At 36.2% G+C, this 15,196-nt stretch overlaps 1 protein-coding gene, 1 long non-coding RNA gene and 1 other non-coding gene across 3 annotated transcripts in view; all 3 read right to left on the bottom strand.

Annotated features, from left to right (window-relative positions):
- ZNF804B (zinc finger protein 804B) overlaps positions 1-15,196 on the bottom strand; it is a 502,144-nt gene that overhangs the window by 253,085 nt on the left and 233,863 nt on the right. The gene's annotated exons all lie outside the window — the stretch shown is intronic.
- The window catches only part of LOC125965390 (uncharacterized), a 208,018-nt gene that overhangs the window by 10,823 nt on the left and 181,999 nt on the right, over positions 1-15,196 (bottom strand). The window lies entirely within an intron of this gene.
- On the bottom strand, positions 14,047-14,157 carry LOC117199870 (U6 spliceosomal RNA). Its single transcript, XR_004481216.1, has one exon. It is a non-coding gene; the product is annotated as a U6 spliceosomal RNA (small nuclear RNA).

Below are 15,196 nucleotides of genomic sequence, written 5' to 3'. Positions count from 1 at the left end.
TGTAACGTAGATATAGCCTAACACTTTTTCTACATAGGTGATTCTTTCAAGCATCTGGGTGGCTGTTCCTGCCAGTAGACATGACACTCCTGAAGGTAAAACAGATGTTGATGTCATATTTTACTCAAAGTTTCTAGGGATGTGTGTCACATGTAAACATTTGGAATTACCATTATGCTTAGAAATAGAACTTTAGTTAATACGTAAAAACAAAAAGCAACTACCAGCAACCTCCTTAATAAGGATTCTGTCGTTCTTTCATTAAAAAAAGATCAGGTAGTGTTGTAGTTTAAATAAAACTCCATGCCTTTCAAAGAAATGTTATAATTTCCTTTGAAGGACTTAATGAGGCTGAGTCACAGCTAAGAAAATAAGATGTGAAATTAACATATGTGTGAAATTCAATCACACCTCTTATTAACTGGATGTAATGATAACCACAAAAAAAGGTGACTACTTTAAATAAATAAGTGATGATAGAAATGAAAAATGATGTTAATTTAATGGTTGATTAATTGGTCCTCAGTGTATCTCCCAAATCTAGTTTGGGATGGTGGCCTCCAGCTCATACTTTAAGCATTCCAAATGTGTATCAATAAAACATATATTGCTTATAAAAAGTTATACAGAACATTTCTAATAAAGAGTTGCATTCAATATGCTACAGCAGGTCTAGCTTATATAAACACACACGCACACACCATGCGTACACACCTTTTACCATGCCCATCTGTTGAGTCAGATGGAAGCACACTACAGATATCTTCCAACCTAAATGTCATGGTAGTGAGGGCCTCAGTCCTGGCTCCCTATCAATCAATTGTATTTTATATCTCATTATGTCAAGATTTTCAAATTCCCCTTGAGGCCATTCACACAGTTTTGCTACTTAATAGAGTATTGATTCATTTTGTTCTTTGTCATTCTATGTTGTAATTGTTTTAAATAATATAAATAATAAGGAAAAAAAAGCCATATTACTGCTTTAAAGTAAATAGCCTGTGATAACCAGACTCTCTATATTGGAAAAAGTTCAAACACTACTAAATTTAAATTGTTATATTTAAACTGTATTATTCAGAACCTCCCATTCAGAGCTATCATCCAAAAGCACAATGTATTGGTTCAGATAGGCATGGTAAAGGTAATGTTAATAGGCGATTAAAAAAACACGTGAGGGAGATAGATAATGGTGTCTGTTCACTAAAATGTGTCAGAAGGATACTCCAAGAGCATTAAATATGAGAGAGAATTGCAGTCAATAGCCAGTGAACAAGAACGACATAAGAGAACGTTCTGGGTGTGAACACTAGCAGTGGGATGGGCCAGCTGAACTTAATGCAACGTTTTTCCCAAAGGATGAAAGGTTTACATCTGATACAAGTTCCTTTATGCAAAAACACTATACAAGCTCACTATTTCTATACAGAAAATACAGGAGGGAGGTACAAGATATTTTCTTTGAAAAGGCACACAATTTGTAGTCAAGAGACTTTCCCTATCTCTTGTATTATTAACATCATGTTGGTACGATACATTTGTAAAAATTAATAAACCAATATTGATACATATGATCTACTAAAGTTCACAGCTTATTCGTATTTTCTTACTGAATGCCCTTTTCTGTTCCAGGATCTCATCCAGGATACCACATTACATTTAGTCATCGTATTTTCTCAGGTCCTAACAGTTTCTCAGACTTTTCCTTGTTTTAGATAACCCTGACAATTTTGCATATTGTCCAGGTATTTTGCAGAATGTCTCTCGGTTGGGAATTGTCTGGTTTCGCCATGATCAGGTTAGTGTTATGGGGTTTGGGGAAGAAGACCACAGAGGTTAACAGCCATCCTTATTACATCATAGCAAAGGTATATATTATCAACATAGTTTATCACTGCTAAGGTTAAACTTCCTCACCTGGCTAAAGGGTCTGTCAGGTTTCTCTACTGTAAATTTACTCTTTTTTCCCTCCTTTCCATATTATACTCTCTGGAAAAAAAGTCATGATGCACAGCCTGGACTTAAGGAGTGGGCAGTTACGTTCCCCTTCCTAGAGGACTGAATATCTACATAATTATTTGGGATTCTATTGCACAAAAGATTTGTCTATGCTCCCATTTCTTTCTTTATTCAATCACTTTTTTTATATCATCATGGACTCATGGATATTTATTTTATACTTTGGGTTATAATCCAATACTACTTTATATATTCTTTATATTTTTTTGCTCCAATTTTTCTCGTTTTGGATATTGGTAGCTATTTCACTAGATTCCTGTGTCTCTTTGATGTACAACCATCGATGTTTTTTTGTTTTTGTTTTTGAGCACTTCCTTGTTTTCTAGCATCTATCTTGTTATAGATGCTCCAGGATATCTTGTATATCCACTGCCCAGCCCTAGAATCAGGCCATCAGGCATTTCTCTAATGATCCTTGATTTCTTTTATTGGAGAATGATGTTAGAAACCAAGATATGGGTGCTAAGTATGCTCTGTGCTACTGGGGTGTCATTGCCTTCTAGGCCCTCGCAGATGACAAAGCAAGATAATATACATATGTATACTAACCTGTGTATGTATGTGTGCGTTTGTGTGCATGTGTGTGTGTGTATAATTCTCCCCTAAACATACTTCTCCCCTTACTTATCTATATTCTCCCACTCCAACAGTAAGAAACCTGGCTCTACCATTTGCCATCCATTGTTTATTTAATGGTCAATCCCCTACTACTTTATTTAAATTTAGAGCCAAATCCTGTTGTTTCCAGAATTTTTATCGTGTGTAAATAGCATTTAACATTTAATTTAAGAAGTTAAATAGAGATATACCTTCCTTTATTCTCTCATGCCTACATCACCAGCACCATATGTTTTAACAACAAACAAATCTTCCTCTGAGGTTTGATCTTGTTACCTCATTTGGTGATATAACCACTGGGACCAAAATTACAAATAGGTTATGTTCCAAATGTTTGCTTTCCAGTCAGTCATTTGGAACTTGTGGCTTTTGTTTTGAAACACTTTATAAATAATGGTATGATTTCTAGGCTAGCTCACAAAGGCCTACTTAACTCAGAATACAATTCTAAGGGTATATATTTGCAATAAAAAATAATAGAAAGTAACATTAGTAAGTACACAGGGCAACATTAAAACAATTAAATGAGAAGTAGTGTTGTATTACTCTTAGAATATAGTTGCTTAGGCAAAGAAAGCAAGGGTTGAGAGTACGAAGTCCATTAAATGCAGAGAAAACATCTGTGAAGGGGCAAACCAGCACGGTGACTTCTGAGATTGCTGGAGTACACAGAGTGTGATGTAGAGTGGATTGTAATGAGCCTGGACAGGCAAGCAGAAACTTAATTATAGTAAGCTTCATGTGCCATGCCAAGAAGATGGGATTTAAGTTTAGGGGAATGGGAAGCTAATGAAGAATTGTATGCAAAGGCATGGCATGATCTCATTTTTGACTTAACATTACTCTGATGACAATCTTAAGGATGGGTAAGAAAGGGGTAACAAAAGAGGCAGGATCAATTAGGAAAATATTGAAATGGTGAAAACAAGAGAACTAAGTTAATAATCCAGTACTCTTGAGGAACAGGAAGAGTGTTCAGATATGAGGGATGATAAAGAGATGGACACTTGGTCTCAATTACTGGTTGTTATCATTGGGGTGAGGGAGGAATGAACCTCTATGATTTCCCCTTTACTGGTTTGAGAGATGGGGAAGTTAACATGCGCATCTGGGGCTTCCCTGGTGGCGCAGTGGTTGAGAGTCCGCCTGCCAATGCAGGGGACATGGGTTCGTACCCCGGTCCGGGAAGATCCCACATGCCATGGAGCGGCTGGGCCCGTGAGCCATGGCTGCTGAGCCTGCGCATCCGGAGCCTGCGCTCCGCAACGGGAGAGGCCACAGCAGTGAGAGGCCCGAGTACCGCAAAAAAAAAAAAAAAAAAAAGCACATCTGATGGTGCCATTAATCAAGACAGAGTATATGGTAAGAAGAGAAGTCTGGAGGAAGATGTAATGAGTACATTAGTAACATGCTTTGCACGAAAAGTAGTCTTATCTTTCATTCATAATTCAGGTATTTTTATAATATTTTATACCGGAAGTGATTTCCTAAGATACCTGCCAGAAAATGGAAAACACAAAGTGTAGAGAGTTGTTACAAAGAATTTATGTGTATTTATAAGAAAAGATTATCAAAGATGTACCTTCATAACTATAAGAAGTACCAGCAGAAGAAATGAGGTGAAGACAGCCTATACTGCATCTCTCTGAGAGGGAAGAAAGAAAGTGGGACAAAGGCCCAAGGAATCGCCAAACCAGGCTCCAGCCGGGAGTTGGCACCGTCAGTCCAACTGGAGGTGGGTGTGTTTGTAATTTAGGGAGAGAATTGTCTAAGGGAGGAAATATGCAATGGGCTGTTTCTTTGTACAAAATCAATCTTGAGTCAGATGCATGTTTTTATGATATTGGAACAACACCATGGATTATTTTAGTTGTGATTTCTACTCATAAAGCTTTCCTAGGGATCTCCTTGGGATATAATTCGATAAAATTAAAACCTTCCTTGCCAGTTAGATAGTATGTGTATTATATGCTCTATTACTATAGTGTATTTCATGTGTGACTTAAAGTTCATAACTACTTATAATAATATTTTATAACAAAGGTTCAATTTTCTAACCACTTAATTTCATCTTTGTTTATCTATTTTCCCATGTGCAAATCAAGGACCTTCCTTCTATGACACCTCTATCTTCCCTCTCATTATTTCTCATGTTGTTTACACACCTGTGGGTACAGGGAGAATAGGACCATAGCAATAGAAAAGCAGGTGATATGCCAGGATCTCTGGAAATTTGAAGCTCTTGAAGGACTAGTCATCACTTAGCATTCATTTTTCTTCCAGAAAACAAAACAAAACAAATGACATTAGCAACAACAAAATCAAACAATCTAGTCCAGACCATCAGTTGTTTCTTCATCTGTGTTAACTGATTTCAATCTGGAAGCTGGCATATAGCCTGGAATTAATTTTTATAATTTGTTTCTTCTCTATGCAAAATGGATCTGCAGGAAACTGATGAAGAGGATAAGTTTTTATACTCATCTCATATGTAAACGTTATTATACTAATGAATGTGATAAAAATAAATGAATGTGACTAAAACAAAGCAAAAACAATTTGAGTGTTTTTAAGAAACTGTAGCAACAAATAAATATGTGATGAACCAATAAAGCAGGGAAGATCTCTAAATAGAATCATTATTCTTGAAGGATGGTGTTAAAGATAGGAACATTTCTATGGAAGACTCCTGAAGTATACACTTTGAGTCAAACACAATCTGAATAAATACAATAATATCTTAGTTGAAGTTTTAGCTAACAAAAAAGCAGCCAAAGTCTACACTAGTAACATTAAAAGTAACCAAGAGAAAATTTCAACATTTAGCTTATCATTTGAAAACTTCCATGCCAACAAATATTGTCTGCTTTTTAAATCAAACCTATTTTTTCAGATATTTTTGAGGCTTTGTAGATACACTGGAACAAACATAATAAAAGTTATGAAAAATGCATTGATTAATTTTCTAAAACTTTAGTTCTAATCTGCTATGGGAACTGAGAAATATACTAGACAAACAAGAACATGTGAGCAGTCTAACGGAAGAGACAGACAGGAATACTGATAGAGTAGAATACAATGTTCTTTGGTATCAGTAGTGTTAAGAAAAGATTCGTATATTACTGTCTTGGGGAAATTATAAATACCATCCTGAGTAGAAAACTCAAAGGATGAATAGGAGTCTGGAGAAATAAAGATGGGCAATGGATTCTAGAAAGAATTGAGATAGCAGGATGGATGGCATGAAGGCCTGACAGAGATGGACATGAGTGGGAATCATGAAAAAAGTAATAAATCTCATGCAGAAGATATGGGAGAGACAAAACAGCAGTGAGACTGGGCTGGGGATGGATTCTGCAAGATCTTGAACAACAAATTAAGGAGTTTGGTTTTTGTCTTGGGGGAATGCAAGCTTTAAGCATTTGAGAAATGATTTTATATGTAACAATTCTTTGACAAGGTCATTTTTGTTGGTAGGTAATTGTGAGTAGTATGAGAAATGCACTAAATACTAAATATGGAGAAAACTGTGGGGAAGAGAAGATTTAGAAAACTTGGAAACCATGCATCTAGAGCCACCGAGTGACCTATTGCCCTGAGGCTGGGATACCTGGGAAGTCTGAAGAGATCAGACCGTCCCTGTAGTGCTAGAAACTAGCAGGGCCCCATCCTATCAGGTTCAGACATTGCTCACACTTGGCCATTGAAGCTTATATTAGACCAGTGAAATTAAATGTAGAACAAAGCATTACCTATTTTGAAAAACTGTAATGGTCTTTTGACAAACTGTGGTATACAAAGACTTAGGAGTACAGAGGAAGCATCTCAGGGGCTGCCAAAGTAACAGGGGCAGAGAGCCACGGAGTAAACTCTGAGATGTGCACTTCTGCTGCCCTTGCTTCAGTCAGTGCAACTCTTCAGCTGCTGATTTTTATTTAATTTTACATATAGGGCTTCTGCTTAAGATTTTTATTAAATAAATATTTCTATTATTTAAGAAAACAAAACTGAATACCAATGGTGTACAAGGCCAATATTTCCCAAAGCAGATTTTTAGAAAGTTTCCTTTATATCTAGGTCCATCCACATCTCTACAAATGACCCAATTTCATTCCTTTTTATGGCTGAGTAATATTCCATTGTATATATGTGCTGCATCTTCTTTATCCATTCCTCTGCTGATGGACATTTAGGTTGCTTCCATGTCCTGGCTATTGTAAATAGTGCTGCAATAAATATTGTGGTACATGACTCTTTTTGAATTATGGTCTTCTCTGGTAGAGTGAAGTAAATCAGAAAAAGGAAAACAAATATCGTATATTAATGTGTATATGTGGAATCTAGAAAAATGGTACAGATGATCTTTTTTGCAAAGCAGAAATAGAGACACAGACGTAGAGAACAAATGAATGGACACCAAGGGGGGACAGGAGGATGGGATAAATTTGAAGACTGGGATCGACATATATACACTACTGATACTATGTATAAAATAGATAACTAATGAGAACCTACTCTATAGCTCAGGGAACTCTACTCAGTGCTCTGTGGTGACCTAAATGGGAAGGAAATCCAAAAAAGAGAGGATGTATGTATACGTATAGCTGATTCACTTTGCTATACATTAGAAACTAACACATTGTTAAGCAACTATACTCCAATAAAAATTAACAAAAAAGAACGGATAAACAATAAGGTCCTACTGTATAGCACAGGGAACTATATTCAATATCCTGTGATAAACCATGATGGACAAGAATATGAAATGAATGTATATATAACGGAATCACTTGCTGTATAGCAGAAATTAACATAACATTGTAAATCAACTATACTTCAATAAAATAAATTAAAAATAATAGTTTTTTATATCTAATTCCCAAAGGATTCTTGATCCTAAGAGATTCATTTATTATCTAAATTAGCTTTATAAAACAATTATGAATTGTCAATAACTTTCTCTTTTTGCCACGAAGATTTTTCCATGAACCGTAACAGGTGTATGAATGACCTTTGGAAATGCTAGCTTTAAGATAAACCACACATATGGACTCCACTCTCCAATGTGGTATATTTACAGCATGTCACAACAGTTTGGAGTATGTGGCCCTCAACATCAAGACGCTTTCAGGAATGTTTTCTGGAAATAGACTTCTTGGGTTTAAATCTTGGCTTTGCCTTTATCCTGGCAAAATTTGGGGGTATATTAATTAATCTCTGTGTTACTGCAGTTCTTCTAGTTATAAAATGTGAATAATCATAATATCTTCTGTTTAGGGTGACCATGAAGATTAAATCAGTTTATATGTGTAAAATATATGGGGCAGTGCCTTTATGAGGCAGAAGCTATATTACTGTCAGCTATTACTGTTGGCATTATGTAAGCCTTGGGTCTTACTAAGAAATTGAGCCAGCTTTTGGATTTTTTTTTTGGTTAGTTTTTATAAAATTTATTTTTATTGAAGTATAGTTGATTTACAATATTGTGTTACTTTCAGGTATACAGTAAAGTGATTCAGTTATACATACATATATATCTATTTTTTGTCAGGTTCTTTTCCTTTATATTGAGTATAGTGTCCTGTGCTATACAGTAGGTGCTTGGTGGTTATCTATTTTATATATAGTAGTGTGTATATATTAATCCCAAACTCCTAATTTATCCCCCCTCTTTCCCCTTTGGTAACCATAAGTTTGTTTTCTATGTCTGTGGGTCTGTTTCTGTTTTGTAAATAAGTTCATTTGCATCATTCTTTTTTAGATTCCACATATAAGCAATATCATGTGGTATCTGTCTTTATCTGCCTGGCTTACTTCACTTAGTATGATTATATCTAGGTCTATCTATGTTGCTGCAAATGGCATTATTTCATTCTTTTTTATGGACTTTAACAGCATTTGTTCAGACTAGTATACCACCTAACAAGTAGTTTGCTTATTGTTTGTTTCTCCGTACTGTAATGTATGGTCACTGAGAGTAGACAGTTTCATATATTTTGTTTGTTGCAGTATTTCCAGAAATTAAAAGAGTGCCCGGAAAATAACAGGAACTCAATAAGTATTTGCTGAGTTAATGAATGAATAAATTCTTATACCAGTGAACTGGAACTAATACTAGTATCCCTTTAATGCCTCATGTGGTACTTTGATATTTACAGAGCCATAAGGCAACTCCGAAAATACCAAATGTAAGCAAGGGAGATAGAAAACCTATTTATTTTCTTAGAGCTCAGGGCAGGTACAGTTTTAGACTCTCCCATAGCAATTTGGGGGCCCAGTGAAGTTTTTCCAGTATAATTCCACAAGACCATCCCTGTAGCACAAACAGAGCTGACTCAAGGATCAAGATGAGGAATGAGACTTGGTGCCCTCTCCAGGGTATGTACACCCCAAGATATATCTGAATCTGTGCTCTACTTTCTATAGCCACTGTCCTCATCCATCACAAACTTAGGCATGTCTGTGTGTATGTGCCAGAGATGGGGGTATTCCATCTATACTGTCTGAGTGCTACTGAGAGAGTTTAGTTGTGTGTGTGTGTGTGTGGGTGTGGGTGTGTGTGTGTCTGTGTGTGTGTGTCTGTGTGTGTGTGTGCAGAGGAAGAGACAGGGTGTGAGGGAACCTCATTTCACTGCACCTAAGAGCAGATGTGCGCAATCAGATCCACTGCCTGTAAGGAGAAAGGCTCCTTTCTTCTTTGTCCAATCAGGCTTTTGTTGAGCTGATTAGAATCAAAATTAGAGAATGAAGTAGGACAGAGAAGGGAGAGATGGATTCCTATGAGAAGGGACATGATGATACTTCTGGGAACAGAAAATAACCTAGAAAGTCTGGGAAAGTAGAGAGACATATTTTTAAAAGACAGAGAAAATTGGGCAGCAGCCAAGATGAAGGAAAATTTGGGGCCAAAATTTGAATACTTTTTACAAAGTGTGGCTGTGTGCAAAGTGGTAAAATACTCATTTCCACATCTCTTCCAGATACTTTGGTTAAAAACATTAATTTATTTTTTATTTTATTTTATTTTTTTTTTGCGGTACGCGGGCCTTTCACCGCTGCGGCCTCTCCCGCTGCGGAGCACAGGCTCCGGACGCGCAGGCTCAGCGGCCATGGCTCACGGGCCCAGCCGCTCCGCAGCACGTGGGATCCTCCCGGACCGGGGCACGAACCCGTGTCCCCTGCATCGGCAGGCGGACTCCCAACCACTACGCCACCAGGGAAGCCCCCATTAATTTATTTTTAAAGATTTTGGAACCTCTGCTAGCAATCTTTGGAGACACACCCTTGCAGAGCAGGCCACCTTGTAACAGCAGTATGACTGCTTTTTCCCCACACTTGTTACTCACATGATTGGTTTACATTGCAATTCTATTTCAAATTCTGTTTCATCAATAAAATAAATATTTAGAAACAGTAACTTTGGATGGGGAAACAGAGGTTTATGAGCTTTTAGGCCTTTTATAATTTTCTAGGTTTTTGATGACTTTGGCTAAACCAATATCCTAAATTTTCTCTAAGAATTGGTCAATTTTTGGAATTAGATATCTAGAGTAAAATTAATGGTAAATGTCATGAAATAGCTTTAAAAAACAATTTCAGTTACATGTTGTAATGTGTCAAAAATACATAAATGCATCACTCTCATTTCTGCATGCTTAATGGTTATAAAGAGCTGCTGTAGAAACAGGAAAAAATACTTATAATAATACTGCTAATGAATTTATTTCAAAATTTTCTATAACTGAGTGCATTAGGCAGAAATCAGTTGAATAAAAGAAATTAATGGGGGAAGAGTTAGCATATGATGAAAGGATTGAATCACTCAAATGTAAAGACATTAACTCAAGCACAGCAAAAATCTAGTGTAAGATGATATTATTGATGATGAAATTTATGTAAGATGAATCAATGAGACAAAACTGATTTTATGAAGAAATTGTAATATTAAGTGAATCACTATACATATATGATCAAAACTATGAAAAATCTTAGAAAGAAAGCTGGAACAAACACATCTAATATTATATTGACAGTGAAAGCTTTTGTGAGCCTGGATGATCACTTGTTTCCTTTCAAACTTTCTATTTCTCACCACTGCCCAGAACAAACACTAATTAGCTTTATAAGAATAAAATCAAGTAAAAGTTTTGTAAATGAATGAAACGAAGCCTTGCTCCAATAATGGTATTGCTTTTCTCAAAATCCACTAATGAGACCCTATACCTCCATTTATGTATTACATAGATATTCTAGCATGTAAGTGAGTTTCACATGTTTGAAATGAGCAGATGCTTATTTCTGATGGCCTTGTTGGCACTTTTTGGGGGGAGCTGAACAAAAAGCTTTGAGGAATACTTGGGAGAGGACAGCAATTCTGCCGTATCTTTAATGCAAGTAGTAACAACTCTTTTTGAATCACTGACTTTTCTTGTTCATTAAATTATGCAGGCCAAGTAGCTAATAAAAAGGTAATATTTCATTATACTCATTCTGAATTTAATCAACTTTTATTTTTCTTTCACTTAACTTTTTATGTTGTCAAGTATCAACCTAGTCTCATCCTCGTTTTGCAAAACACTACTCTGATCATCAAGGATTTGGTAAGGCTAACATAATCTGCCTCATATTTTCTGAATTTCAACATTCTTAGGAGAAGGTGATTCAAATGATTTGTAGAATAATGACATAACAACCGTATGCAAAGAAAGTAGTGTTACTTCTTTCATACCTTCTTGCTAATGGTAATAATAATATTTAGTAAAAATGAAGGCAATATGTTTTCTATACTTTGAAAGCATCAGAATTAAACACCGGATTTCATAATGAAAATGAGCACATGTGTAAAGAATACCAAAAAGCTAAATATTTATAAACTAAATTTTATGGGCATACCTTGTTTTATTATGCTTCGCCTTACTGCACTTTGCAGATATTGTGATTTTTACAAATTGAAGGTTTGTGGCAACCCTGCCTCAAGCAAGTCCATCTGCACCATTTTTTCCAACAGCATTTGCTCACTTCATGTCTTTGTATCATGTTTTGATAATTCTGGTAATATTTCAAAATTTTTCATTATTATTATATTTGTTAGAGTGATCTATGATCAATTTTTGGATGTTACTATTGCAAAAATACTATGACCAACTGAAGGCTCAGATTATGGTATTGTTTTAGCAATAAAGTATTTTCTAATTAAGCTTTGTCCATTGTTTTTTTTAAGACAGAATGCTATTGCACACTTCACAGATTACAGTATAGTGTAAAAGTAACTTTTATAGGCACTAGGAAACCAGAAATTCATGTGACTCTCTTTACTCTGGCAGTCTGGAACCAAATCTACAATATCTCCAAGGTATGCCTGTAGTTCAGGCATCTCTTTATGTTGTGCCATCTTCTTTTAATAAATCATGTGGCCTCTACAACAACCCCAACAAAAAAATTATCACTGTTTTCACAATAGAAGTTTAAAAAGTATAAATATTATTTCATCCCTGGAATAATTTTATCACAGCTTCTATGAACTCTGAGAAGCACTCTTAAGGCTACTGTAAACAATAGAGTTATACAAGTCCCACCGTTCAGTTTTCTGATTTAAAATAAGGAACTGTTTTGGGCAGAATTCTAAAAGTGACCCACCAAGATTCTGTTCCCTAATCCCTGGAACTGTGAATATGATGAGACACCACACATTTGATTATGTTACCTCACGTGGCAAAAGGGAATTTGGAGACGTAATTAAAGTTACTAATCAGATGACTTTGAGTTAATGAAAAAGGAGATTACCCAGCTGAGTCTAAAACAATCCCATGTGCCATTACAAGACAGAGAGGTTTTCTCCGACTGGTAGCAGAAGACAGAGTTAGAGAATTTATCGATTACTGAGATAGATGGGGCCACAAGATAAGGACCTGAGAGCGGCCTTTAGATGCTGAGAGCAGTTCCTGACCAACAGGCTGCAAGAACAGAGGCTTAAGTCATACAACCACAAGGAACTGGATTCTGCCACTGACTTGAATGAGCTTGGAAGCAGATTCTTTCCCAGAGCCTCTAGGTAAGGGTCCAGCAGTGCTGACACTTTGTGAAACCCTGAGCAGAGCACCCAGTTGAGCTCACCCTGATTTGGGATCTACAGAACTAAGAAATAATAATTGCGTGTTGTTTTAAGTCACCAAAATTGTGTCAATTTGCTAAGAGAGCATAGGGAAGTAATATAGAACTGTAGATTGTTTAAACCTTGACGGGACCTTAAATAAGTCCAAAGTCTAAGAAAAGACAGGTGACAGAGAGAGGATTAGGGCTATTACAAAGCATTGTAAAGACAGGGGAAAAGAGAGTTATTATTTAACCACTAATATTCAAAATATAATTTTTAAGCAATATATTCTGCTTAAAACCAAATTTTTGGAAGAGAAGAAGAAATTAAGGACTCTTTTGCACCACTTACAACATCAATGGCTAGGTTTTATGATGGACTTTATTCCCATACTGTCCATCCTCAAGTTTAACCCTGAAACTGGAATAGAAAGAAGGAGGAGCTGACACAGAGGAAGTAAAAGAATAACCAAAGCTTTATGATCCCTGAGGATTGTGGGAGAGTGAGGCAGAAGACAGAAATAAAGGTAAAGAGAGAGAAATGTCAGTATTCTCATTTTTTCCCTCTCACTTTGGAAACATTATCTAAAGCATTCTCTATGTTTAGCTCCGTGTTTCAGGCTACTGAATGAAAGGCCCTCATGGAATGTGACTCGTGGATTGTGGCCATATCATATGTGAGCCTGCCAGTGTGGAATACCGAAGCAAAAAGCCCTGATATATAGCACTCTTGACCGACCCTTGGGTCACATGACCAGTTTTAGGTTTTCCAGTGATTGTCCTGACTAGGGCTCTAGGCTGCATATATTCACGATGCTAGTTCATTAATTAGTGGGGTTTTTTTAAATTGAAGTAGGGTTGATTTACAATATTACGTTAGTTTCAGGTATACAACAAAGCTATTCAGTTATTTTTTTTTCAGATTCTTTTCCATTAGAGGTTATTACACGATATTTAATACAGTTCCCTGTGCTACACAGTAAGTCCTTGTTGCTTAGCTATTTTATGTATGGTACTTTGTTAATCCCATACTCCTCATTTACCCCTTCCCTCCCTTTCCCCTTTGGTAACCACAAGTTTGTTTTCTATGTTTGTGTGTTTCTGTTCTGTATATAGATTCATTTGTATTATTTTGGAGATCCCACATATAAGTGATATCATATAATATTTGTCTTTGTCTGACTTACATCACTAAATATAATACTCTCTAGGTCTATCCGTGTTGCTGCAAGTGGCAATATTCCATTCTTTTCTATGGCTGAGTAATAGTCCATTGTATATGTATACCACGTCTTCTTAAGCCAATCATCTGTTGATAAAAATAGGGAACGCTTCACAAATTTGCATATCATCCTTGTACAGGGGCCACACTAGTCTTTTCTGTCTGTACCGTTCCAATTTTAGTATATGTGCTTTCGAAGCAAGCACTAATTAATATTTTGTTTTGTTTTTTAAATTTTCAGATGGCTCATATCAATGCTGCTTTGATTTCTCCCCACAAAAGAGCAAAGTTATAGGTTATCTATAGATATCACTAAGCAAATGGTCACTGGAGGCATCTGACTACAGCTACGGACATATTCTAAAAACATCAGAGGAGAGGACAAATTGCATGCTTTATCATTCTTGCATGGCTACTCCAAGCCTGAACATATGGTGGCCCTTGGGTGGAGCAACCAGAGCTACGGCTCAAACGATCCCCTGAGAGAAATCAAAGTTTAGGTTGGGAATGATTTTCACAGGTTTTCTGTGTCCCTGATGAAGAGGCACTAATGCAAAGAGGCCAAGATGGGTCCAATGGTTAGTCATCTTATTCATGGGCAATGTAGGTTGAGGTGTACTCACTCTTGATATGAACAAAGTAAAGTTTCCTTTAAAATTACCCATTGCAATGGTTGGCTACAATGAAGACACAGTCATACCTGGGAAACTTATAGTTGAATCAGAATCTCTGAGGGTGGGACCTAGGCATCAGTATTTTGTGAAAGTTCCCCAGGATGTTTTAAGGTACAATTAGAGTCGGAAATCACTGATTTAATGGAAGGTCTATTCATGTATATACAGAGATAAAGCAACATTAATCCTTGTAGTGTGAATCAGTGTTAAAGTGTCTCTTCTCTCTCTTCCCTAAGTTCCTTTAGTTGTGCTCTTATATCAACTTTCCTTCTTCCTACAGAGATATTCTTCTTTGTGTCATTCCTATTTTCTGTGGTTGCAAAAATCACATATTTAAGAGGATTTAATCAATCAATCAATCAATCAATCTGTCTAAAGTTTCTATATCAAGATCCACATCCACTTGTTATTGCTATTTTTCAAGAATACTGGAAATGGTAATAAAATAATTCCCTATAATTGACATAATTCCTCTTAAATATTAGTTGTGGACTCTCTACTCCCCTTGTTTGATCTCTGCTCCTTCTCGTATTATATAAAGTTTTGCAATAACTATTGTGATAATTAAGCA

The sequence above is a fragment of the Orcinus orca genome, chromosome 9 (assembly GCF_937001465.1).
Source record: "Orcinus orca chromosome 9, mOrcOrc1.1, whole genome shotgun sequence".
Taxonomy (NCBI): domain Eukaryota; kingdom Metazoa; phylum Chordata; class Mammalia; order Artiodactyla; family Delphinidae; genus Orcinus; species Orcinus orca.
Note: the sequence above shows the minus strand (reverse complement) of the source record. Positions and strands in the feature narration are given on the sequence as shown.